The sequence below is a fragment of the Lepisosteus oculatus genome, chromosome 18 (genome assembly GCF_040954835.1).
Source record: "Lepisosteus oculatus isolate fLepOcu1 chromosome 18, fLepOcu1.hap2, whole genome shotgun sequence".
Lineage (NCBI taxonomy): Eukaryota > Metazoa > Chordata > Actinopteri > Semionotiformes > Lepisosteidae > Lepisosteus > Lepisosteus oculatus.
Genome location: NC_090713.1, coordinates 20,383,176 through 20,409,131, shown reverse-complemented (window position 1 = coordinate 20,409,131; position 25,956 = coordinate 20,383,176). Strand labels below are relative to the sequence as shown.

General features: G+C 54.5%; 1 protein-coding gene across 14 annotated transcripts in view; it reads left to right on the top strand.

Annotated features, from left to right (window-relative positions):
- Positions 1-25,956, top strand: part of LOC107075879 (neurexin-2-like) — a 627,393-nt gene that overhangs the window by 519,287 nt on the left and 82,150 nt on the right. The gene's annotated exons all lie outside the window — the stretch shown is intronic.

The following is a 25,956-nucleotide window of genomic DNA, read 5'->3' as shown; positions in this document are numbered from 1 at the left end:
AAATGAATCCCTGAGCAGATTCCTGAATTTCTTTGTGACTAATATCTATATGAGTAGTGATTAAGTGTTTGCACGTCCCAGCTGCTTTTGTATGGTTGGCAGGGGGCCATGCTGAAATTGGTTCCTCTGAGCAGCAGTTTTGCACCAGTTGCTGTACAGTTGTAGGTCCTGAGTGAGTCCTCACCCTGCTCCCTATCAGGATACTGCTCTGGCTCAGGAGAGGAGAGGGGGCTGTGCAGAATTCCTCTGTTCCTCTGAGCAGCAGTTTTGCACCAGTTGCTGTACAGTTGTAGGTCCTGAGTGAGTCCTCACCCTGCTCCCTATCAGGATGGCTCAGGAGAGGAGAGGGGGCTGTGCAGAATCCCCCTGTTCCACTGAGCAGCAGTTTTGCACCAGTTGCTGTACAGGTCTGCCGCAGCAGGGGAGAGGAGGCTGGGAGACAGTGTGGAGACTGGCTCAGCGGGGGAGCTGTCCATCGCCGCTGGTGCTGAAATTGTACCCAAACACGCGCAGCCAGCAGGCAGGCCGGATCCGTGCTCTCGTCTCGGCTGGCGGCCGGGGGGGGGTGGGGTTGCTCGTCGGAGCGGCCGAGCGCAGAGAACCTTCCGAGCCGCGCGCGAAGGTAATTATCGAGCCATCAGCCTCCCGCGGAGACATAAGCTTTCCGGGAAACAACCACCACAGGGGGGGGAAAACAACGGGGAGGGGAGGAGAGGCGAGGTCTTTAAATCCGCGCCACGCTGTCGGGGACATTACCGGAGTTGCACAGGGAGCCGGCTTCGCCCTGCCTGCCTATTTATTATGTTCAGTAATCGCAGAAAATGCAAATAAATCAGGAGGGCGGCTGCTGCAGGCTGGGCGCCCTTGTGCTATTAATATTACCCAGGCCTGGCCATGACAGCGGGGGGGCCGAGCTCGGGGAGGCCGGGGAGGGAGAGAACACGGGGACCTCTCTCCAGAGGGGGGGGGCAATGATTCATGCCAATTAGCCGCCTCCTGTCATTTTTTTTTTCCTCCTCGGAGCGCTTAGCGGCGCTTCCCGGCCGCCGAGAGGCGCGTGGCGCCCGGAAAAGTCCGGCGCTGCGCTCGTCGGGGGGGGCTCGTTCGCCCAACAGGGGGCCAAAGAGAAGCGATGCAGCGGTGATCTGCTCCGGACGTGATTGTTCACAACGGTCACGAGAGCATCGCTCGTGATAGCAGCGGTGTTGTTGTGGCGAAGCGGCCCGCGGACTGGGACGGTTTATACCGTTGTGTGGGATTTTAAGACTGACCTACGGCTGCTTACGTGAAGGCCGTCCCCGAAAAAGAATTCAGCCTGGCAGTGTGCTTGTGGCTTCACTGTTGCGGGGCTGGGGGGGGGGCGAATCCCAGCAGAAGCTGGCGTTGGGAGGGGGGTCGCTGTGCCACCAGGGCCGGCTGATCTTGGAGGTGTCTTGGAAAGAGAGGGGGAGAGAGAGAGCGCTGATGGGGTAGTGCTGATGGAGCCTGGGGCAGCGGAGAGGTGCGTTTGTCTCGGCCCCTCTGGCGCTGCCCTCCTGTAGCCACAGGAAGCTCACCCTCGCTCGGGAATCGGAGGGATCGCGATGTTGAACTCTCATTAGGACCCCCGATTGTCTCTTTTTTATTTAATTAGCATCCGTTCCATTCTCTGGGCTGTCTAAATTCCAGACTAGTGAGAACCACTCCTGCCCAGGGGAGGCGAGGATGAACTAGTGGGACAAATATATCAGCACTGTCTCCGCACTGAGCGTGGCCCTTAATTCAGAGCAGAAGTCACCTGTGCCCCTTGTCCGGTAACCCGTCCCGCCTGCTGCCAGGAACAGGGGACCGTCGCCCCCGTTTGGCTCGTACTTCAACATCGGCGGATCCAGAAACCGAGAATTGAATCATCTTGGTTGAATGGGATTTGAGTGGCCGCCGGCGGTGTTGACTTTGCAGGGGGGCGAAAACCCCGCCGGAATCCAGATTTCTTTCCTTCGCGAAGAAGAGTTTGAGAGCGAGCCTCCTGCCGCGGGCCCGGCAGCCTCGGCGTACAGAAATAGCTCTTCCGCCGGCTGGGGGGGGGGCCTGGATGCGAGAGAGCGGGGGTATAGAGGCACGGGGGGGCGGCGTGCGACAGGGCGGCGCCGTGTTACTGGCATAGACCCAGTTCGGTCCGCCGTTCTCTGAGGGCAGTGGATTTGATCTCGCCGGGCAGATCTGCTGCAATTTCTCCAAAGACTTTGCAAATGGGAGGTGGGGGGGCATGTGAGCTGACCGTGTCCGGCGGCTGCACCCCCAGATTGTGTGTCTGTGTTTGTGGGGTGTGTTTGGTGGGGGGATCTGGGACCGGTGGTGTCCGAAAGCATTTTGTCATCTGGCTGAAGAGGAGGCTTTGAGTTTAAACAGCGGGGGGGGGTGGGGAGGGGAGCAAGCTCATTGGCGTTTAGACACCGCCTCGCGACCATCTGGGTTCTGGGCCGAGCCCTGACGCGAGCCCGTCTCTGGACGATGAGAGCAGCAGGGACACGGGCTCTGCCGCCTGCGCCCGCCCTCGGCCTCAGCGATGGGGGTGCTGTTGTTTTCCGGGATCTCAAGGAGGTAACGTGGAGGGGGAGGGGGGCTGGGGTTCTGTCAGTGAGAGACGTAAAGAGCAGATAGCAGGGGTTCTGGCACACCGCCGCATTACCCAACCCCACCTGCTCTATCTGCGTTGGCGTTTTCGGAGTAGATTTCTGTGATTTCTCTTTTCCGGGCACGGTTAGTACCCTGACGGCCTTCCTGACGCGTCCAGGGAGGTCAGGCTCCGTCTTCCCCCAGAAATCAGAGAGTCACGGGGCTCTCTCTCCCCGCGTGCCATGGAAAAAGCCGGAGAACCGGGAGGGAGGACTTGTGTGGCGGCTCGTTCCCTTCTGATAAGCACCCGGGCTGATTTGACTTTTGTATTACCCATCCCCCCCCGGGGCTGACTCTCCCATCTACACGGCGCTGCGCCGAACCTCGGCTCGCTGTCTCAATTACCGTCTCGGCTGACCCAGTTTAGGAGACAGGAAGAGGAGAAAAACACAACCTCAGCAGAAAACCAGCAGTTTAAACAAACGCCTTGGCAGAGTCTTGGCTTTAAATATACTTTTTCTCCCCCCCCCCCCAAACACAGCACAGGCGTGCAGAGGGAAACGGCAGATAATTAGCGTCTGACCTGTGTTTTTCATATAAAGGGCGATAGCTGGCAGACTGATGGGTCCCCCCTGCTCTCTCCCCCCCTGCTCCCTCACAAGAGAGGAGCAGAAGAAAGATTGCAAACAAGAGGAGGCTGGGAGTTAGGATCTCAACCAGTCCCTTCCATAAAGAAAGAAGCCAGGGTTTCGACAGCTCAGCTGGTGCAAGCCGTTCCACTCTCCCGCCACCCTTTGTGTAAAGAACTCGCTCCGGTCCTGACTGGCCACCCAGCTGTGTCTTGAGAGAAGCCAGCGTATCGGCTTCAACGGCATGGTCGGGCAGCCTGTCCCACACTCCCACAACCTTTGGTGTAAAGATGCGTCTCCCATGCACCATTTCACACGCGCGGTAGTTCTCCCACATAGTTCCTAGTTGTGTCCCCTGGCGTTTCACCGTTCACTCTGAAGAGAAGTGCGCTGACTTTGTCCATGCCTTTGAGAGTTGTCAATACTTGGATCAGGTCCCCTATTAGTTTGCTCTGTTTAGAACTAAAACGATTCAGGTCTTTCAGCCTGTCAGTGTAGGACATTCATTTAAGCCCTGGGGTATCTCTGGTTGCTCTTCTCTGGACCGATTCCAGAGCATCTCTCTCTCTGTCTCTCCCACCTTTCCCACCATTCTCCCCCCGAGTTTGAGCGGGTTTCTTCAGGGTGCTCCGGTTTTCTCTCTCAGTCCAGAAACTTGGCCCTGGTTCGAGTGTGTCTGACTTTGCCATGAGAGAGACTAGTGTCCTGTCCGGGCTGGGCCCTGCCCAGATGACTCTTAATTGGACAGTTGATGAACGAGGGGGCGACTCAGCACCAGCTTCGCTACTGTGCTTCACCTGTAAGACCGTGCCACTTCATTAAGTGCACTTAGTGAACACGCTGTGTACCGTGATTTAATTCATTCCTACCACACGTATGACCATCTGGCATTTCTGAAACTGCTACTTTGATTGTGCCGTAACTCATTTTCGCTGCATCTTTTCAATCTCAGTGTGCAAGCCTCTCATGCACCTCATTTCTTCCCACTACTTATGCCGAATCTGCTGTTTAATAAGTGTCCATTTCCCCTCCTCTCTTTCTGATTGAGGATCTGATTCTGAAGTAGCGCTGGGCTGGGAGCTCCAGATGTCTGCAGTGGGGGTACCTCAGCAGTGTGGGAGGTTGATTGGAGAGGATGCGCTGTAGTGATTGCGTTGTGTTACAGAGGGTTGCGGGCTCACGGGGAGGAGTCTTTGTAGGCTGTGGTGAACAGCAGGGGCTGTGCACCTGCCAGGAGACGATCTTGAGATCGTCCACCGTCTGCCTGATGACCAGGAAATCCAGGTGGCTGCTGTAAGTGGTGTTTGTGGACCAGTAGGGGGCGCTCTTCGGTTTGCAGTAGAATTTCCAGTCCGGTGTCCCAGCATGGACACTGTGCTGCTGGAAATAGCGTTCTTTGGAAGGGATGTTAAACTTAGGTTATAATAATAATAAAAAACGTATTTTATATAGCACCTTTAAAGGTGGCTTTACAGGATGACAACAGCAATAAATAAAAAATACACAAGGCAAAACACATATACAATACACAGAGGAGACCGTGGGGGGTGTTACTAAGTATACTAGGAGCAGAAGGGTGAAGAACAGAACCAGTTGTGAGTAAAGGCTCTTTTCAAGAAGACGGTTTGAGTCTGGATTTGAAGGAGTTTAGAGAAGGTGACTCTCTGATATCCTTGGGCAGAGAGTTCCAGAGCTTGGGGGCATAACAGGAGAAGGCCCTGTCACCCCCAGAGTGTAGGCAGGCTCCACACGGAATTTGACAGGTAGCCAGTGCAAGGACTCCAGGACAGGAGTAATGTGATCGCTCGCCCTGGACCTCCTGACTGTTTGCTCATCGCAGATCTCTGGCTGCGAGTTCTCTTTTCCTTGGTGCCCCCGTCTGATTGTTAGAACCCCCTCACGCAAGCTGTCGGCATCCCAGAGGGGAGCAGGATGGTTTCAGCCGAGCTGCACAAGCCCCTTTCCATTTCCGCCAGTCGCCGGGTAACCGGCGGTTGAGGGGTGCGCTGCCGAGCGATGGAGGGGGGGGGGGTGTCGTTTTCCATTTCTTCCAGAGTGGAGATGTTTTTCCGCTGAAGGCGACACAAAAACTGGAAAAGTTTTTGTGTTTTTGTGAAAAGTTTAAAAATGCAGCTTTAATGAGGAAGGAAGCTAAATGGAGGCTTTTGCAAAGACGCCACATTACGAGAGGCGTATATCTCTGTTTTCAGTTTAAAAAGGTGTGAGCTGTACCGAGAGTTTTGCTGAATTTGTTGTGCCTTAGCTAATGAACGCGCGTTGATAGGTGTGTTATTGTCATCCCCAAACCAGGATCGGGAGGTTTTTGCGAGCTTTGTCATTAATTTTACTGACGGCCACAAAAATAATGCCTGAACGACAAGTGTTTGTCTTCATTGAAGATTTGCAAGAGCAAAACCCGACAGTCAAGAAGGCCTGAGCTTTGTAAGAGTGCACGCGCCGCGGTATTGGCAAGCAGAGGCTGGGAGAAGGGTTATTTCCCGAAGCGCCAGTGCTTTATTAACCCCCCTTAATGTCATTGCGAGATCTGGCACTTTGCAGGGTCTGGCGTCCGAGAGCGGCGCGTGTCGTCTCGCTCGGCGCTGTCTGGTTCTCAAGGTGAAGTCAATGTGTGTGCGTCCTCGCCGTGGCCAGACTGACGCGCCAGGCTCGCTCGCGCGCGCTGGCTGTCGCATCGATCACAGCCAAAGAATCCGCGACACGACCTGATTGTGGGGCCATCGCTTGGTCAGAGGAACGAAGGCTGTGAGGTGGGGAGGAGGAAGATAGGCCATGTAGAGCCTTATCGGCGAGCAGGAGGGTTTTAAAATCGACATGAAACCTGATTGGAAGCCAGTGCAGGGACTCCAGCACAGGAGTGATGTAGGAAGTAAAACAGGAAGATAGGAACTCAGACGGGTACTGAGGCCATGTAGAGCCTTATAGGCGCGCAGGAGGATTTTGAAGTCGACATGAAACCTGACAGGAAGCCAGTGCAGGGACTCCAGGACAGGAGTGATGTAGGAAGTAAAACAGGAAGCTAGTAAGCCAGACAGGTACTGAGGTGCTGAGGCCATGCAGAGCCCTACAGGTGAGCAGGAGGGTTTCAAAATCAACAGGGAAACCCGACAGGAAGCCAGTGCGGTAGCAACTCCAAATTTAGATGTGCTTCTGGCGGCTTGCACTGCAGTGAATGACCGCAAACTGATAGGCTTATTTGATCCAAAGTAAACTGAAATGAGATGATGGGGCGTTTCTGATTGAAGACACGGATTGAACACTAAAAGAGCGAATCCTTCCTCTCAGCTTCTGGGGGCAGGTCCTCAGCCTGTAAAATTGAACGCTCGTTGAACACCCTCCCCCCCCCCCTTAGTAATCTGCCGTGGTTGTCAGTCTCAGCACCGGGATAAATTGCGATCGTGAATCGAACCAGAGGCCAGACGCCCCCATTCCAGCGCGGGGAGGGTCGGGATACATTTCCCGTTTCAGAAGTCCCTATAGCTATTGCCTTGACAGCGTGGAGAGGGTAGGAGAAGAGATGATGAGGGGCTGAGATAGATGTTTGTGCACTTTTAATGTAAAGCTCTGCAGAAGTTTCCTTTAATCCGCATGTGGTGAGCAGTGAGGGCTTCTTGCTGGGGAATTAAAAGATCCTAGAGGGAGCGTTCATCGGTTTTCTGCCTCTACACTCGTGATGCGTGAACCCCTAACTACCCTCTTTTTTTTTGTTCTTCTCGGCTTTTTCGTAGGTTCAGAATAATCGCTTCTTTTTTCTAAAAAAAGCAATTGTCAGCATTCATTCTTTTCTTTCAGAGCGTTTTTTTTTTTTTTACCTTAAGCATCTGGGATTTCAGAAGATCACTGACTTTTCCTTTCAAAGAAGAAAGCAGAATGCAACAAAGAAAAATGCGATGCCTTGGGTTTGAAATTCCCTTAGACTCATACAGTACATTTGGAAATAACACCCCTGAAAGAAGCTAAGGTATGCAGTTTTGAGGAAGGTGAATTCTTGGTTCGCAAAAGCGAACTTCCTGCTTTTCCTGGGCTTGAACCCTGCTCTCTGCGTGGCATTGAAACCACTGCTGTCTGTTGGCTCCTGGGGCACTGCACAGCTCTTGTGGCTGAGTCAGTCCGAACGAAGAGGAGCTCTCGACTCGTCTCCTGCAGAACAGAACCCTGCCTGGTATCTCAGTGCCTTGACTCTGCTTGCAGAGAGCTGACAGCTGCTCTCTCGCTGTCTGGGCAGGACGGTTCCCGTCTTCCTGTCCGCAGTGCCCTGTGTCTGGAGGGAGGCGGAGGGCCAGAGGGAAGGAGCCACTGTGCTCGGGAACTGGCAATCGCCACCCCCCCTCCCAGCCCATCCACCAATCACTGGTGCAAAGATCACTGGTGCAAACACCACTGCTCACATTGGCACTGGTGTGTCATCCAGCCCTACCACAGCCTCAGGAGTTGGCATCCCCTGCCGTCCTCCCTTCTGCGAGCGTGAGCAGTTTGCTTTCAGTGTCAGTGGGGCAGCCACAGCTCCGTCTCGGCTGTGGTCCGGGTTCAGGAATCCCGCGCGCCAGGCCCGTGCCACCCGTGTTCCAGCTCCGGACACTGGGACTGGTGCCTTGTGGTCAGATCATCCGGTTCCCTTGTCCCGTCCGGGAGCCCAAGAGCTCATTCCGATCTGGGCCCTGGGCCCTCCCGTCGTGTTGAGAGGCAGAGAATTGCCCCCCCCCAGAATAACGAACCCCCATTTCTCTGTTAGCTCACCCATCACTTCCCTGCTGCTCAATTATGAACTCCTCATCTGTGCGAACTTCAGATGAAGTTCTCCTCGATTTAGAATAAATACGTGCGTGCATATGTCACTAAGCGAGCAAGCGCTCCGCTGTCTGTTCTCCCAGGCGGAAAATCAAATTTGAGCTGTGGAAAAGGGCGCAGGCTGGCGGTGGGGAGTGTTGTTGAATCCGGGAGAAACCAGGACCTGGGTGCGAGAATCCATGAGGAGCTCCAGGGTCTATCCGAGCAGAAAGGGGCTCAGACGCGAGGGGGGCAGACAGAGCTCGGGTGGGTCTCGACACCGTGAAGATCTGAGCGCGGGCCCTGGCGAAAATCTCCGAATTGCACGGTGTGATTTTTTTCTCTCCCCCTCTGTGCAATCCGTGGGCCCGCCAAATGACTGTTTAATGATGCCTGCGGTGTGAATTAAATTTCTTCGCCAGGCTTAAGACGATCAGAACCGCGTTTGCAGGAAGGCTGCATACTCTGGTGTAAAATCTGTACGAGAGCTGAATGTCTCCCGTTGTCAATTTGCGTAGCGGTGGGTGTTGGAGATTTTACGGCGTGTGTAATTGTTCTTATTAAATTGTCTGCTGTAGTCAAATGAGTAAGAAACCAGGACTGAGGATCAGTTTCAGTTTCTCTCTCTCTCTCTCTGTGTCCTCTGCATCGCTGCCTCTGCCTGTGTCTTCCTCAGACTCTCCCTCTCTCGAACCTCTCTTTCTAACACGCTCACAGACGTTCCATTAGATGTTTATTTCCCTGCTGGTTTGAGGTCGCATTCATGCGTCTTGCTCCTTCGTCCGCGGCCAGTCGCCGGGCTTCTCAGCTGCGGTCAGGCGGGTCACTGGAAACAGCGTGGACACCAAGGGCACCAGCGGATCGCCCCTCTGCAGCCCCAGCAGTCCCGCAGGGCAGCCATGCCTTGCCCGCGGGGTCCGATTCCTGGGGCGAAGCCGGAGGGATTTGCAGTGGTGGCTGGACTCGTTCCCGAGCCGCTCCTTGGCAGGGCTCTCTGGAGAGATGGCCGGAGCTTGTCTGCCGCGTCACGATGGCCAGCTGCTCGGCGCTGGTCTGGGGTGATGTCGGTTGGAGAGCTCTGCCTTCTTTTCCTCTCCAAAAAGCGCTGAATAACGACTCGAGGCTTGAGACGCCAGTCGAGGGGAAACCTCTGGCAGTGCAGTCTCAGCTGAGATGTGTAAGGACTGTAGCTAAGGACTGTAGACCTGGGGTCTGAAGCTACGGACCGTTCCCCGGTTTTATATCAGAAATAAGACATATCAGAGCCGTCTATCCATTTTCTAAGGGCTTCATCCAATTCAGGGCCGTGGGGAGCCAGAGGCTATCCAGGCCAGCAATGGGCACAAGGTGGGGTACACCCTGGACTGGATGCCAGTCTGTCACAGGGCACACACACACACACCATTTCTCCCAAAAGCCAATTAAACTCCCAGCATGTCTTTAGACAGAGGAAACCGGGAAACATCTAAAATGTCAAACATAAATCTGAGTCTCTTTGTTTTTTGTACAGTATTAACAACCTGTAGTTGCTCACACCTGCACGAGTCATTATCACTAGTGGGGAGGAGTAGCACACTGGGGGTGCCAATGGAAACTGGAGATGTAGGGCATTTGGATGAAGGTCTGCAAAACAGGTCTTTACACAAAGGGCAGTGGGGGTCTGGAACAGGCAGCTCAGCTCTGCTGGTTGGAGTTGATGCAGGTGGCTGGATGAGATCCTTTGACTCCCTCTCGTTGGCGGCGTTTCATGCATCTCGGTCCACGGTTCTGCAGCGGGAGGCTGTTGGGGTGGTCGTAGTCTTCCTCTCTTTTTTTCGGCCCGTTCTTCAGTGATGAAATCACCGGGGGGGGGGAAACAGGGAAGGGCACGGCAGTCCGGGACTGGTCACTCTCGTGCGTCCGGGCAGGGAAGGAGCTCGAAGGAGCACAGAAGTGTGAGCAGGCGGCTCCACAGCCCAGCGCCGGAGATCCGCTCTGCTCACTGAAGCAGCCTGGCCCCTCTCGCGCTCCGCCAGCAGAACTAGGTCACCCCGGTCCTGCAGGCTGTAAAGTTACTGTAACTTCTTACAGCGCCGAGACTTTAAAACACATCATTAACAAGCGCAAGGCGTTTCTTGCTCCTTTTTTTTTTTCCTAATTCCGAGGATTGCGAGCAGCCCTGGATTCCAGGCATCAGGACGGGGTTTCGGAAGGGGCGAGGCACTGGTCTAGATCTGTGAGCCCATCCCCCCCTCCCTGCCTCTCTGTCTTGACGGTTTGTGCGCGTGTGTGTGTGTGGGGGGGGCACTGGCCCTGTGGGGACCCCTCGGCTCGGAGACGGCAGGTGGTTTGGGCCCTGGTGCTCTTCCGAAGTCGAGCGAGGTGTGGGGGTGAAGCCGGATGTCAAGGCAGGTGGAGGGCAGGGGGCTTTCCTGGGTTCTGACGGAACAGCAGTCTGAGTTATAACAGCCCCGCAGGGCCGATCGATGATCCTGCAGCCCCTCCGTGTGTGTCGGCGCAGACAGAGAGAAGCCCAGACCTGGGGCAGCACAGCCCTGTTAAGGGGCACAGGGAAGTCGTGCCGGACTTGATCGGCCGTGCACGGCTCCCAGTGACCATGCTCACTGTCACGAGACAGGGAGGTCGTTAGTAGGCTGGCTGAGTCTCCATCTCAGTCATCTTTTCTTTTTTTTCCCCTCCCACCTCGGGGGGGGGGACCCTTGGCGGGCGGCGTTGAGCCTTGAGCGGCTCATTAAGAGCAGGCAGCGCCCTCTGCAGGTGGACCTCGGGGATGAATCCGCAGGCCGGGCTGCTGCAGGTGCGTTGCAGGTCACCCGAGAGGACGCCGGCCCCCATGCGCTCACAAGTGCGTCATCAGAAGATGGAGCACGGGGTCGAAATGCACCCAGCCAGGCCTGACTGCGTGTCTGCGTGCTCGCACTGTGACAACACGGAGTCCAGAACAGGCCAGCAGTCCTGTCCCCCCTCATAAATAGCTGCCGTGCGACAGCGTGATCATTAGAGTTAAAAATGACTCAGTCCCCCTCAGATTCAATTGAGCCGTGCTGGTCAACTGTGGCGTTGGAGAGCACTAGACCTGCGGGGCTGAGTGTTTTTCGAGTTATTTTTTCAGCCATCAAAGACAATGGGGATTTTGGCCGATGGAGTGCATAATTGAATTAATTAACAAAGACCCGAGGTGAACTCTGGAGAGTTCAAAATCGGCCGCTCTGAAATTATTCTCCCACCTGAAATTGCTGGCAGGGATAATAAACGATGGTCGAGAACTGGATTCGCAGACCCTGGTTAGTACTTGCCTTGTTCATCAAAGATGGGAGTTGTGAAGGGCTGCAGAACTAGTCCTTAATGTGTCACCGAAGTCACCTAAACACCCGGCACACAGCAGCCATTCTGCACCAGCAGCACCACCTGCACAGCGGATCAAGAGCAGCAGTGAGAAGGTGTCTCACCAGTCAAGGGAGAGCTGTAGGGAGCCCAGTTTGTACAGTGGAACTCGGCCTGAACGCTGGGGTTAACACCCCTCTACTCTTGCAGCCATAGGTTCTTCAGAGATCAAGTTGTTGAGGTTTAACATCCCAGCCAAAGGATGACATCTCCTCCAGAAAATTCTGGTGTTGAGGAAAGAGCGCCCCCTACTGGTCCAGCACCGCCACTGCTTTTTTTTCTTAGAGGCTGCCAGAATGCCAGAGTGGCTTTTGGGTTTATTGTGTGTGTGTGTGTGTGTGTGTGTGTGTGTGTGTGTGTGTGTGTGTGTGTGTGTCGGCGGGGGGGGGGAGGTTGACCTCTCAGTAGTGGATGCGTGGCTGTCTCTAGGCCACGCCGGCCAGGGCCCCCCCCGAAGTGAAGCTGGTCGCGCCGTGGATGGGTGCGGCCGGCACGCGGGGAGACCGTGCAGTGCTAGACAGAGGGGGGGGGGGGGGGTACGACTTAAGTCCTGCGCAGAGGCAGAAGGATTCCTCCGGGATATGTTGTGGATCCTCTGCCCGCCCGCCCGCCTCCTGGATTTGGAGTTTTGAGCATTGAGGATCTGCGCTCCGTCGCTTTAAGATGTTGTGACTTTCCGCCTGGCCGCCCCACGCCCAGCGCTCGGGGGGGGGCAAGCGTGCAGTCCCCCGCGCTGCCGGCGTTCCCAGCTGGAGAGCTGCTCTCCGGGAGCTGCCTGCCTGAGGATCTGGGGCTCAATTAGCCACTTAATGGGATGAGCGCTTATCCCCCCCCCCCGGCCGAATCCCGTTCGGCGCGAGCTAATCAGGCCGGCCTTGTGGATCGGAAGCGTCTTTCCTTTCACTCCCCCGCCCCCCCCCAATCAGGGCTGATGATGCCATTGAAGCGATGGATCAGCGAGATTGAGAGATCGCGATGGGTGTGCTCAAGGAGAAGGAGAAAGAAACATCCCATCGCGTTTGTCTGATGACTGATGGCTTTTGGCACCTGTGAGAGCCCCCCCGCCCTTGCTGCCGAATGCAGGAACGCGGCGCTGGCTTCCCAGCTTCCCACGCCCCTGGCGTGCAGGCTGACAGCGAGGACGCCTGGAGGGGTAGTGGGAGTTTAGCAGGAGACTTGCAGCTGAACAGCAGCGTTCACTGCACGTGCTCAGCGGCGCAAGACAGCGAGATGTGGCATCGCCCAGGTGCTGTTCAGAGACGCGTGAGCAGGCATCCGTTCGCCGGGACAGCGGGAAGGAACGCTGGGGCTTCACGAACGGCCTGCCTGTCTAGACCGCACGGAAAAGAGCGTTGTCTTTTTTCAATAGCCTAATCACGAAACAAGTACACTGTAGGTAATTGTACAGTATATCAATATACGGTACTGGATTGTCCTTCCCTAAGAGTGTGAGCACTAGACAGTTCTCCTGCTTTATCGGCTCCCTTGTCCTGAATTTCGGTCCCAAGCTGGGGCACCTTCTGTGTGGAGTCTGTATGTTTCCCCCATGTTTGACCCCCCCCACTTCCCAAAGACATCCCGATACTAGGTTGAGAGCCTAATGGTACGTTTGCCAGTTCGGCGAGGGGCAGCAGTGGGGACCCCCCAACTTGCGCATCTGCCCTAACAACTGCGCCACCCCTAAAGTCGTTTTGGTAGCGTTTAGAGGACACGAGCGCGCGGATTATGATGTGAAACAGCAGCAACGCCGTACGTCAGGGGACCAGTAATTGACCGCAATTGCTTCGTTGTTTAACTTATTTAAATGTTGCTAATCTAATCGTCTTCAGCTTTATTAGTTGTCACTTCTCCTCCGCAGCCCTGCAAAGCTGATCCATTGAGATGGATGCCAGGCCTTTTAATTCTGCGCTGTCTGGGTGCGCGGTGCTCATGACCGCCTTCCCATCGCTGGTCGCCTCTGTGTGCAGTCAGCAGAGACCCTGGCACTGCTTCATGGGGCTCCTCTTCCTCCATAGCAGAAATCCGACCAGAGATCCTCCGGAGTTCTCTGGAGGACAAGCGAGCACGTGACTCCCCCCCTGGAGGGTATTTTTGCAGGAAATACCCCCCCCCCCCCCCCAGCACCTCTGGTTCTCACTTGTACCAGCTGGGAGACCTGGAGCAACTGGGGTACAGTGCCTTGTTCCAGATGTAAGTGCAGGAGGGTCTCGAACCCACAACCTGCCGCGCACAAGCACAATTTCTGTGCACAGATTTATTTTTGAGTCCGAAGGATTACCCACTGCTCTGTTCTGCCACTTATGTACAGTATATTAGGAGCGCTATATAATGGATTAGCCATATAGGATGGCATATCTTGTACTGTAGCACTGCATCTTCAAAGTTGATGCACTTGAACGTGGTTTGTGGTTGAAAACTGACCTTATCGGCTCTCACAAATCGTTCCTAATGTAACTCTGTAAGTCTGCTGTACTTTTGCAATATGCAGTTGTTTACAGCACCACTCTGCAGAAACTAGGCTATGTCTCTGCCCCCTGCTCTGCTTTCTCACCATGCGAGCTCACAGATGGGCTGTCGGGGGGAGGTTCGGCCCATGGGGAGAGAGGACGGGGAAGGGGCTAAAGGGTTGTTGTTGTTGTTTTGTTTTTTTTTGCCGAGCGCGGAGTTGATGATCGGTCCCGGGCGCAGTGAGGGGACCCTGGGCAAAGAGCCGCAGACACCAGCGTACTGGGGGGGGCACGGGGGAGGAAGGCGTGACTGGGCCCTGGACCTGATTGGCGCTGGAGAGGGGCCCGTGCTCTCGGAGACAGACACACTGTCTGATTGGCCTGCTCCTCCGCGCGTGAAGAGGGTCCGGAGTCCTGGCTTCTAGTCCCAGTTCAGGATTCCCTGTCACCAAACGCCCCGTGCTCCGGCTTCTTTAGAGAGGGGGCACTGTTTTCAGCCGCAGTGGAAACCCTGGAGCCCAGGGAGATGACGGTGAAGGAAGGAGAGATCTCGGAGAGATCCCTCCGAGAGATCCCAGCAATCAGAAGTCAGGACGGCGAGAGCCTGCGGGCTCTGGCTGCACCACAGGAGCCCTCTGGTGTGGCTCTCGTGCTCGAGGAGAGCGGGCCTGGGCTGGGTTGCAGACATCTTGTCGGCGAACCGCGTGTGGGGGCAGGTTTCAGGAGCAAAGCGCCCTCTTAGGGGTGAGGAACACCGACTGCACTGCTGACTACCGGGAGGCAGCGATATTCCTGCCGTCTGGGACGGGAGCCAGAATTTCCGAGGAATCCCGTCGAGTGCCAGGAGCTGAGGTTCACCTGTACCCTGGTGCCAATATTTATTTATTCTGTGCTTCTCGGTTTATGGTCCGTGATTTACACCATCTTGTGCCACGCGCTCTCGGCGCGTACTTATCAGTAGGCCGAGCGTTACAGTACATACTGGCCAGCTTGCACGAGCCGCAGAGGGCTCGGATCTCCGGGCTAGGCAGGAGAGAGCGAAGACAGAGATGCGGTCTGTGGTTCTGGATTTGCTTCGTCTCTCCTGTCGAGGTGAGCCTCGGGATGCGTCGCGTTGGCCACAAATGACTTAGAGATGTTGCTTTCTTTTTTTATTGAATTTAAAACAAATGTAGGAAGGTTCAGCAGTCCGAATGATTCTGCGCAAACTAGGAGCACCACAATCCAGCCCTGCCCGGATCTCCTACTGGGGCATACGATTGGCAATTCTGGTGTGCCCCCTGCTGGTGCCCCAGCGTCACTTAGCCTGGTTTTCCTTTTAATAATAATAATAATAATAATTGCTTACACTTATATAGCGCTTTTCTGGACACTCCACTCAAAGCGCTTTACAGCTCATGGGGATCCCCTCCACCACCACCAGCGTGCAGCCCCACCTGGATGATGCGACGGCAGCCATAGTGCGCCAGAACGCTCCCCACACCCCAGCTCTCAGTGGGGAGGAGAGCAGAGTGATGTAGACAATTCATAGAGGGGGATTATTAGGAGGCCATGATGGGTAAAGGCCAGGGGGGAAATTTGGCCAGGACACTGGGGTAACACCCCTACTCTTCTCGAGAGACACCCTGGGGTTTTTAATGACCACAGAGAGTCAGGACCTCGGTTTTACGTCTCATCCGAAGGACGGCGCCTGTTTACAGTGTAGTGTCCCCGTCACTATACTGGGGCATTAGGACCCACATGGACCACAGGGTGAGCGCCCCCTGCTGGCCCCACTAACACCTCTTCCAGCAGCAACCCTAGTTTTTTCCCAGGAGGTCTCCCATCCAGGTACTGACCAGGCTCAGACCTGCTGAGCTTCAGTGGGGCTGCCAGTGGTGAGTTGCTGGGTGATATGGCTGCTGGCATAATCCCATCCCAGAGCTGCCCAGGTACCCAGCCCTGCTTAATGACAGGGCCCCCGATGAGGTCAGGCTACCAGGCGCTGTCAGTCCGCAGATCTCAGGTGGTCTAGTACCTGTACCGTAACACCGGGCGGGATTCTACACCGAAGTGCAGCAGAGCCACGGTGTGATTCTAGGGGCCAGGTCAGTCAGTAGGGGTCTCTCTCCGAGTCCGGCGTGAAAGGATCGATTTCTGTGTTCGCGGGGGGGGGGAGTCGGGCAAACCAGCGCAGACGTCCGCCCTGCTCTGCAAGCGCACCTGCAGCAGGCTCGGCTCCGGCCCCGTTTCCCGGAAAAGTCCGCGGAAGGTCCTGGAGCTCCAGATGAATTCTGTATTCCGCGGGAATTCCATTAGGAATTCGGACTGACTCATACAAGGCCTGGCCGCGATCCAGCGCCTCTCTCGTCCCTGCGTGACGCTGTAAGCGCTTTGCGCCGAAATTGCGCAGGAGCGGTCGTTTTCCCAGTTCTCTAGCAGATAAAACCCAGCTCCTTCCCCTCGGAAAATGGGGGGGGGGGGAAAACCAAACAGGATCACTGTGCAAGAGAGGTTTGCAGCCAGCTCGGACTGATCAGGCCGTCCTGATAAATCCGGCTCTTGGCGAAGGGGGATTTTCGGCACGGAAGGCGGCCCTCTCCGTCTGCGCGCCTCATGTATGCGTCGGCGGCCGCACGGCGGGGGGGGCCCTGCGCTGCTCTGTGTGCGTTTCACCGGAGGAGCCCACGGATAGGCTCGGGCTGCTCGGCGAATGCCGATAGTGAGAAAGAGGGCCCGTCCGCCGCCCCGGCATTGTGTGGTTGGAGGCAGCTGAGAGCTCTCCGAGCTGTAATCAGGTCAGGAGGGAATGGAGGCAATCGATAAGGAAGTGCAGGAATGTTCTGTGGGTCTGCGGCTTCACGCACGTCAACCCCCGCATCACCAGTGCAATTTCCTCCTGTTGGCAGCTAGAAGAAAATCATTGGTATTGTGTTTCTCTCTCTCTCTCTCCCCCTCTTTTCATCTCTCCGCCCCTGTCTTCCACTTCCACGCTCGCTGGCTCTCTCCTAATACGACGGGGTAGATCGCCCCTTCGTAACGGTTTCCGGGCGCTGTCCCGCGGGCTGTCGTGTCCCAGCGGTAGAGGCCTTTGCCGCTGGTGCGCACGCACGAGGGTCGATCGGCGTCTGGTCCCAGCTCGTGCTGGGGCAGTAGCAGCTGCGCTCTGCCGTCCCCGAGCCTTCCGCCCCCCGCCCTGCGGCGTCTGAGCCCGTGCCGTGGGTAGATCAGGCTGTTGACGCTGGAGGACTGAGTGGCCCAGCTCCTTATTCCTAGAGAGGGTCGCGCCAGCCTTGAGCCCCTCCTGGAAGCACAGGCTCCGATGTTGGACAGGACCGCGCACGAGCGCACGGGGACAATCCCAGAACCACCCCCCCCGGTGTGTTGGGCGGGCTGCTCCCTGCGGAGGGAACACGCAAACTCCACGCAGAAGGATCTCCGTGCCGCGGAGCGGAGCACGTACACACGCACGTTTGCCGTGTCCGAGCCCTTTCCCAGCTCCCCCCCCCCGTTGCCCCCGCTGCAAAAAAAAAAAAAACCGCCTGCGGACACGAGCGCTATCAGGAAGGATCAGCTTCCGGAAAGGCGCTCAGTCTCCCCTGCCCTTGAGCTGTCACTGCGTTTTAGCACCGTTCAAACGCAGTTAGCATCGTCGTCACCGTGACCCGTTTCATTAATGACACTGACAGCTCCCGTGATACCGTTAGCGGCGGGGCTGTTGTTTTTAACAGCAAATCCGGTTATTGTGTTTGAATCCAGGGAAATTTCCGATTCGGATTCAGGCTGCGTGATGTGTAACGTTATTAGAATGAGAAATAATGAGACAGGAGCTGTTGCTCTTATTCTCCTTTCAGATTGCCGCCCGCCACGCTGACTTGTGAAGCTGAAATTGATTTATCCGTCCCAGTGGCTCGGCTCCTCTTGAATCTGGAAACGCTATCCCATAATCCTGTTTATTATGCCTGCAGCACCTGTCTCGGGGGATTGGGTGAAGCTGTCCGGCTCGCTCTTCAAAGCCCTGTGCTGGCCCACGCTCGCAGACCACGTGACGCTCTCTGTATGCGCACAAGCAGAGCCGCTCAATAGTCAATTTATTTCCACAGACGCCTGCCCGCAGCTGCACAATTAAGGCTCTAGGACGTCGGACCAAGCCCTTTGTCGAGTGCGTTGCGATAATCTGGAGATGATCCTTTTCGTGCGGTAATGGTGTCGGGCTTGTCTGGGATTGCGGATTCGGTCACTGCAGGGGTCTGTGTCCACCTCCTGATTGTATCTCATATAGAGTGCCTCTCACCCGCCCCCCCACTCTCTCCTGCCTGCTGAAGTGGTGTTAAGTTAGTCACCCACTCCCCGCCAGCTTGCAAGGAAATTCATAAGGAAGCTTACGAACTCAGTATGTTCAACACATCCAGTCCATTTGGTAGTTGGCAGCTCATCGTGCTCTTTTTCTTGACGTTTTTGCTTCAGCGCGGCGGGGCGGCTTGTTCCACGCCCCCGCCACCCTTTGTGTACAGTGGGTGCCAACTGTGTCCTCTCGTTCGGCTTTCACCGTGCATTCTAAAGCCCCCCGACGCAGTGACTCCGAGCGTGCGGACGAGGTCCCCAGGTAACCTTCTCGGCTCAAGGCGGCTACTCCTGCCTGTCGGTGAGGTTGGGGTGAGTCCTCGCGGGGGACTGCGCCCCATGCCTCCCGCGGCGAGGGCTCCGGCTGTCCCCGGGGATATTTCAACCTCTCTCTCTCTCTCTGTACCACCAAGCGGCTTCATGCGGGCTTATCAGCCAGAAAGCAGCAGGCCCTCCCCTAGTCTGGCGCTGTGATGTCTCGGATCCGCCTGTGCTGAGTGGAGAGTCGCATGGCCAAGCGCTCCCTATCACCAGCACCATCAGTAACTCTGAAGTTGGTAAGGGTTTGGGCAGCCAAAAGCAACTCATTTTAGCTGAGGCCACAGAGCACAGGTGAGAATAATTCCTGACTGCCTGGCCGGTCTCTGAAGCACGTTTCAAACCAGATGATGACGTTCATCGGCCGAATTCACTGCTTTTCTTACAACACGAGGTTCCACGATCCTCTTGGCAGGAGGAGGGAAAAAAGGACCCGTCTGTGTCATCAAACGGAAATTGACCCTTTTAAAGAGCTGCTGCAGACAGCCACATCTGTTCCCTCCATACAGTACCTTTAAAATGCAGCGTGCTTTTGTGTGTCTGTTTCTGGCAATTCTGCTTCTGGAAATGTTGGTGATGAATGAGTTTTGCATGGTGTCGGGTGGCAGAATCCTGTGCAACACTCAATTGCTACCCCCTGGTTAGTTTTGTTGTTGTTGTTGTGGTTTCGTGTTTTGGGAATATGTATGGGTCCTGCTCATACCGAAATAGATATTTTGCATTTCTAATTACTGTCAGAACAGAAACAGCATGAGAGCACAGCAAAGCAGGCCAGAAATGGAAAATAGAAAAAAAAAATGATTATATGTCCTATTCCTGCTAGGAAACCTGAGAGCCCTTCAGTTAAATTATTCATTTATGCCTCTTGCAATCTGCAGCTCCAGTAGATGTTTCTCTGGTCTTAGATGAGACAGCTAATTGGGACATTCTAGAGCACACTTCTCCTGTGAGTGATGTTTGAAATGACCACGAGTCATCTGGCTGATGGGGAAATGCACCAGTACAGCATGCATTAATGTTCCAGTTAACACTTCCAGGGCTGAATTCAGTGTTTGAAGACGCATACCCAGACCAGTGCTCTAGATCATCTTTAACTCTTTAGGCAGGCAACTGATCAAGTAATTAGTTTAGTTAAGGCTATAGAGCACAAATGAGATGAAAAACTAATAACTACTGTGACTGGAGACTCAATAATTCACTCCCAGCTCTCTGTCAGACTGATCTGTCAGGAATCTCTCCCTTTACAAATGAGGAAAAAGCGTGTTGCCCTGGGTCCCTCAATAACCTGCCCTTTTAAGAATATAGTCAGAATTTGTCATGCTCGGAGAGTTCAGAATCCGTTAGGACTTATTTTCACAGGAAGAGTCAGTGATGCCTTCGTCTACCCCTTTTATGAAGCCCTGCAGTCAAGCCTGAAGAGATTGCATGTCTGATCCTCCAGTTCCAACTGGGCACAGGGGTCACGTTGAGGGTCATATCTGTACTGCAATTACAGCCAATGTGTACAGCTCACTGATCTCCCCAAACCCCACATTCCCCGGTCTCCCCTCTGCCCAGTTTCCTTTTTTGCGAAGAGATGGGTTCCTGCCAGTGTTTGTTTTTTGAGAATGCTTGCGTGGCAGTCAGTCAGTAAATTCATGGAGGCAATCTGTAAGCGGATTTATTTCCCCAGCGCCCAGTGTTTGAAGAAAGCACCCCGATCGTTTGCACAGCTTGGCTCCCTGTGTGTTCAAAATGCCATTTGTCCACTGCTGGTGACAGCACAGCCGGAAGAAGGTCAGCGCTTGACCTTGAACACATAAAAGTGATAGTATTTCTCTTTTGTGATCAAATCCCCTGGCTCTTTTGCTGTTCTGTATCTAGTTAAGCTGACTTCGTTATCGATCGGCCTGCCAGCTAATGAATGGAAATGAAATAATGAAGCACTTTTTTTGGAAGCTCAAGAATTTAACATGAGTGCATTCAGCATTTCAGAAAAGTAAGGCATTAATTTACCCAACTTTAATATACCCTTGTAAACTGTATTCTGTATTTGTACCATACTGTAACTATGTATCCTGGGCCTAGTAAACATTATTCAACCTGACCATTACAGTGGGGCACACTCACAAAATACTGGGAACCCCCTCAATCAGATGAACAGGCTCAGTGGTCTGTAGTGTGTGTGGTTGGTTCTGAGGAGCCACCTTCCCTGGCCAGAACAATCACTAGGTTTCAGTCACGTTAAAGACCTGTCGATTGAGAAGTTCGATCCCGATGTTCTCCAGAACATCTGTAAGAGTGCAGGCCACCCTTGTGCAGCACGGCCACGCCCCACTCCAGCTGTTCTCCAGAACATCTGTAAGAGTGCAGGCCACCCTTGTGGAGCACGGCCACGCCCCACTCCAGCTGTTCTCCAGAACATCTGTAAGAGTGCAGGCCACCCTTGTGGAGCACGGCCACGCCCCACTCCAGCTGTTCTCCAGAACATCTGTAAGAGTGCAGGCCACCCTTGTGGAGCACGGCCACGCCCCGCTCCAGCTGTTCTCCAGAACATCTGTAAGAGTGCAGGCCACCCTTGTGGAGCACGGCCACGCCCCACTCCAGCTGTTCTCCAGAACATCTGTAAGAGTGCAGGCCACCCTTGTGGAGCACGGCCACGCCCCACTCCAGCTGTTCTCCAGAACATCTGTAAGAGTGCAGGCCACCCTTGTGGAGCACGGCCACGCCCTGCTCCAGCTGTTCTCCAGAACATCTGTAAGAGTGCAGGCCACCCTTGTGGAGCACGGCCACGCCCTGCTCCAGCTGTTCTCCAGAACATCTGTAAGAGTGCAGGCCACCCTTGTGGAGCACGGCCACGCCCCGCTCCAGCTGTTCTCCAGAACATCTGTACGGGTGCAGGCCACCCTTGTGGAGCACGGCCACGCCCCACTCCAGCTGTTCTCCAGAACATCTGTAAGAGTGCAGGCCACCCTTGTGGAGCACGGCCACGCCCCGCTCCAGCTGTTCTCCAGAACATCTGTAAGGCTGCAGGCCACCCTTGTGGAGCACGGCCACGCCCCGCTCCAGCTGTTCTCCAGAACATCTGTAAGAGTGCAGGCCACCCTTGTGGAGCACGGCCACGCCCCGCTCCAGCTGTTCTCCAGAACATCTGTAAGAGTGCAGGCCACCCTTGTGGAGCACGGCCACGCCCCACTCCAGCTGTTCTCCAGAACATCTGTAAGAGTGCAGGCCACCCTTGTGGAGCACGGCCACGTCCTACAGTTGCCTGCCTACACAAAATCTGCCCTTGCTTCCCATAACTTCCCAGCTCCTTGATGTAATGTCGGCCCCACGTTTACCTATAGACGCTATATACCTGCTGAGCAGATCGGAGAACGGCGCTCTGTGTCCTCCTCGTGAAAGAGCTCTGAAGTCATCAAGCGGGAACCTCGGGGCGAACGGGTCAGGTAGCCCAGTCGGGCCTCCCCTGGGCTTGAGGGTGCCAGGCGGTGCCAACGGGACTTTGGCACTGCACGCTGAGCACCAGGTCAACTCGCCAGACCCTCGCCGAAGCGCCTTGCGGGAGCACGCGGCCAGACGCGCTAATCAGCCGTCCCTGTTTCGCAGAGCCCGATAGGCTCCGGGCCAAGAAACAACCGAAGAGACGATGTCCACGCGTCTTACTTCCCAAGCGGGCCAGTGCTTGCTTCAATCAAACAAGATTCCAGAAAAGAGGCACGCGCAATCCCGTCTTCCTCTGACCCACTTTCTGGGTGTTATTTCCTCTGCTGCTGAGCCTCCTCGTTCTTCTGCAGGAATTAGTTTCAGAAAGCCGAAAGAGATTGGCTGATCGAAGCGCTAGCTTACGAGTGGTACCACGCTTCCCATCGATTTCATTTGATCCAAATGAGTTTTTATATCACACCCCATTTCTATTAAAAAGCACTCTTTTTTTTCCTCTGGTTTATTAGGGTTTGCTGAGTCCTAGTCTAGAGTAGGTTTCTGAAGCAATCAAGCTTAATATCACGGTCAGTTTCTGGGGGGGGCACCTTCCACTCTCTACAGACCCCCTAGTGGGGCGTGGTCTTAAGCACCCCGCCACCAGAGGACGCTTCCTGTCAAATGTAGGGGCTCCTTTCGGATCCTGGAGCAATCCCTGTCTTTGTGTCTCATGGAGAGCAAGCTGGGGTCTGCGAAAAGACGTGTATTGTATGCTGTATTGTTGTGCATTTGATAAATAAACCTTGATTGATTGATTGATTGAAAGACGGGCAAAGTCTGGCATTGCATTCTCCATAATTGCGAAGCACGGTGTTCGAAAGACGGGCAGGGTCTGCCTTCTGCATAATCAAGAAGCCTGAATCATCCTGCGTTTAACTCGGGCTCTTCCCTCGGAACAGTGCCTAGCGTGTGAATGTATCTGAACCCTGTAGCACCCTGTAGCGCTTAACAACCAACCCAAACGCTTATTAAAACAGAGTTGTTTTCCAAGGCTTGAGAAAATCACATGGACTTTTTTTTTAATTACAAGGACTAACGCACATAACCAGCAGGCTGCTCGCTGCCTCCTGAGTTTTAAATAATCCATATGCCATGATTATCGTTTCTGCACAAATGCAGTCTGTGCGCAAAACCTCATTGAAGTCTGACCCCTGTGAAAAATTGCAGAAAGGGGGTTTTTGAGTATGAACTTGGCTTAGACGTAATCATCTTGTTTTCTTCCCGCCTGAAGCAGGCATATCGACCATCAGAGGACATTTTATCTTTTATACACAGATTGGACATTACTGCGGGGTCCTCAAGAAGCATTCGTTGATTGGGGACCCCCTCTGTGAGTGGCGTTGATCACACAGTGTCTTCAATAGCACAGATTCAAGTTTCAAGGTGGAATTTTGTCTCGATGGCAGGGAGTCATTGTTTGAGTTAAAAGCTCCACAGTTAAAGCTCTCTTTAACTGCTAGAAATACCCACCCAACCCTCACACACAGTGGTTTTTGAGGACTGGTCAGGAATCACTCCCAGCTCTCTCTCTGACTGATCAGTCAGGAATCACTCCCAGCTCTCTCTCTCTCTCTCAGACTGATCAGTCAGGAATCACTCCCAGCTCTCTCTCTCTCTCAGGCTGATCAGTCAGGAATCACTCCCAGCTCTCTCTCTCTCAGGCTGATCAGTCAGGAATCACTCCCAGCTCTCTCTCTCTCTCAGACTGATCAGTCAGGAATCACTCCCAGCTCTCTCTCTCTCTCAGTCTGATCAGTCAGGAATCACTCCCAGCTCTCTCTCTCTCTCAGACTGATCAGTCAGGAATCACTCCCAGCTCTCTCTCTCTCAGTCTGATCAGTCAGGAATCACTCCCAGCTCTCTATCAGACTGATCAGTCGGGAATCACTCCCAGCTCTCTCTCTCTCTCAGACTGATCAGTCAGGAATCACTCCCAGCTCTCTCTCTCTCAGTCTGATCAGTCAGGAATCACTCCCAGCTCTCTATCAGACTGATCAGTCAGGAATCACTCCCAGCTCTCTCTCTCTCAGTCTGATCAGTCAGGAATCACTCCCAGCTCTCTATCAGACTGATCAGTCAGGAATCACTCCCAGCTCTCTCTCTCTCTCTCAGTCTGATCAGTCAATCACTCCCTCTCCCTCTTCAAATTTATGGACTTTGAAATTCAAAGAGCTTTATAGGCATAACAGATGAATTAGTGCTGCCAAAGCAATAACAGTGTGCAAAACATTTACACCAAAATCATATTTACATTTACAGCCAAATATCTTTGAGAGTTCCGTCCTCCTCAGGTAGTGACAGGATTTCCCGTCCTCCCCTGCTGCTCTGCCTGTATCCTGTTTCTTTGTGCAGGCAGTGGTCATTGAGCCTGACCTCTCTGGACACTAAGCGGTGCTGTCCTGTGGTCGGCTTGTGTCAGTGTAGGTTCTGTGTATGTATCACCACGCTCACGGTTACCTCTCTCCAAAAGACTGTCATCAAAACAGAGTCTCCCTTAGATCACCCGGTCAAAGCTGGTCCTAACTGCAGGCCCGGGCTGTACCCTGCTGATGACAGGTATATTGTTGGCCCCACTCACTTCGCTGACACCAGGAGGCTTGTGATCTTCTTCCTGGCCCATCAGAGTCGTGTGGCTTTCACTTAGCAAGTGTCTGCTGGAGACGTGGTTTAATTGTGACTCGGCAGTGTGCTGCCTCAGCCGGCATCTCCCGTCTTTTCCCCCGACGCTCCCAGATAAGCAGAGGCACTTTAATAATAATGATAATAATTGCTTACACTTATATAGCGCCTTTCTGGACCTTCCACTCAGGGCTCTTTCTAGGTCATGGGGACTCCCCTCCACCACCACCAGTGTGTACCCCCACCTGGATGAGGCGCCAGTCCGCTCCCCAAACCCCAGCTCTCAGTGGGGAGGAGAGCAGAGTGATGGAGCCAGTTCAGAGAGGGGGGTTATTAGGAGGCCATGATGGGTAAAGGCCAGGGGGGGAATTTGACCAGGACACCGGGGTAACACCCCTACTCTTCTCGAGAGACACCCTGGGATTTTTAATGACCACAGTGAGTCATGACCTCGGTTTGACGTCTCATCCGAAGGACGGCGCCTGTTTACAGTCTAGTGTCCCCGTCACTATACTGGGGCATCAGGACCCACACAGACCGCAGGGTGAGCGCCCCCTGCTGGCCCCACTCACACCTCTTCCAGCAGCAGCCTCAGTTTCCCCAGGAGGTCTCCGGACACAAGCCAGTGTCCCCTAGGGACAAGCCGACAGCAAGGATTATTACAGAGCAAACCAGAGGCAGTTTTCAGAGCAGTTAGGGGAGAGACCTGATAAACAGACCCAACACAGAAAAGCAGGCCTGTGCCTGTCCTTTTCTTAATAGCGGCAGCTCCATTCCCTGACAGGAGAGTGGACAACGGCAGGGGGCAGTTTTCCTTTTTGACTGGAGGTGTTCGCCCTGTAGCCCCCCTGCCTTGTCATACAGTGAAGTGGATGTTACTCACTGGTGTGATGGGGGGGTTACCCTCGTGCGTGTGCCTCTGTGACTGAATCCGTTCCTCGCCGCTTGAAAAGAGAGTCTGAGCCCGATGCGGGTGCCGGGCTGTTGCGTCCAGGAATTCGGGAAATAGCGAGATTCCGGGACAGGTTGTGGTCTCCTTGTTGTGGACAGCGTTTGGTAGCAACGGATTTCTTCCCACGAGGAGGAAAGACGTTAATGTGATCTCAAACACAAAGCGTTGATGGATGATAGTCTGCCCTGTGTTGCACTTCCTCCCATGCCGTGCAGACGTCTCGCCTCGTGGGCCCGTCCCAAATCCGTTTCGGATCCACCGGATCCAGATACATTTCCTTTAAATCCTCCTCTGATCCTCCATGTCCCCACCGAGCTCCGTTGAGTCCTCAGTCGCGTGCCGAGCCTCCTGAGCCTTTAGATGACCAGATAAAAGAGCCGTCGGCTGCGTCTCTCATCCGGAGCATCTCCTCGAGCGAAACCGCACAGCGCCGGATTTTCGG